A 1229-nucleotide genomic window follows, 5' to 3' on the forward strand; every position below is an offset into this window, starting at 1 on the left:
TCATCACTCCACCTAGAGGCGTTAATAGTAAAGTACAACGCCCAAAGAATAGTTTTATCATTTGCTTCAAATTCTGTTCAGTGACTGAATAATAATGTTCTATCTTGTGATATTGTAATTGCTTTGCTTTATCTTGGCCAGGTCGCAGTTGTAGTGTGAACTTGTTCTCAACAAGCCTACCTGGTTAAATAAAGGTGAAATAAAAAATATATAAAATATAGCCAAATATGGTGGATAAATTAAGAGTGTTCACTCAAGCCATTTACCAGCATCAATGTGTGAATGTAATGTAATGCATGATTCTACTGTTGGAAGTGATCATTTCCCGATTTCGTGTCCCATGAACGTTGATGTTACTATTCCAGACAGGGTACCACTCAGAAGATGGGGCTTTCATAAAGCAGACTGGGAAAAGTTTGGTGATCATTGCTTAAAGTCTGTTGGAGAGTTGACTTTAGAGAGGCCGGTTGATGTACTGTATGTGCTGCCTCTGTGACCTCACTGATTTTGAGTGCTGTGAATTTATATGTACCAGTAAGTGAAGTGGGTGAGAAAAAGAAGGTGGTTCCATGGAGGACTGAAGAGTGCACTGCGGCTATTCGAGAAATAAATATGGCTTAGAGTGTTGCAGAGGAATATGACTCCTAAGAATCTACTTGATTTCCAAAGGAAGAATGCTTTAGTACGTAGGATCATTAAGTCTGTCAAGAGAAATGCATGGAAACAGTTCTGCTCTACAATAGGCAGGGGTACTGAACTGGGGGATGTATGGTCTATGTTGAAGAAGATGACTGGAAGAAGTAAGTCCACTCTAATTCCAGTTTTGGTTATGGGTATAAAAATGGCCGTAACTGATAAAGAAAAAGCTGACTTGTTGGGGAAGACATTTGCTAGGGTACATAGTGGGTTACTTTGGATGAAGTATATAAGCAATGCAGATGTGAGATTTTAAATGCTCATGTTAATGTGTATAAGAAAAGGGATACTGTTGACTCTTCTTTGGATGCAGTTTTTACCATACATGAGATGTGTTCAGCCTTAATAGGCTGTGAATATACAGCCCCAGGTCATGATGAGTTGTGCTATGTAATGTTTAAGCATTTACCTGATGAGGCTATACATGTTCTCCAGGAATGATTTAATATGATTTGGAGTGAGGGAGTTATACCTTCTGGTTGGAAACGTTTGTTAATGTTACTTTTTGTAAAGCCTGGTAAGGACCCTTCATG

This window comes from Oncorhynchus tshawytscha, linkage group LG29, assembly GCF_018296145.1.
Source record: "Oncorhynchus tshawytscha isolate Ot180627B linkage group LG29, Otsh_v2.0, whole genome shotgun sequence".
NCBI lineage: Eukaryota > Metazoa > Chordata > Actinopteri > Salmoniformes > Salmonidae > Oncorhynchus > Oncorhynchus tshawytscha.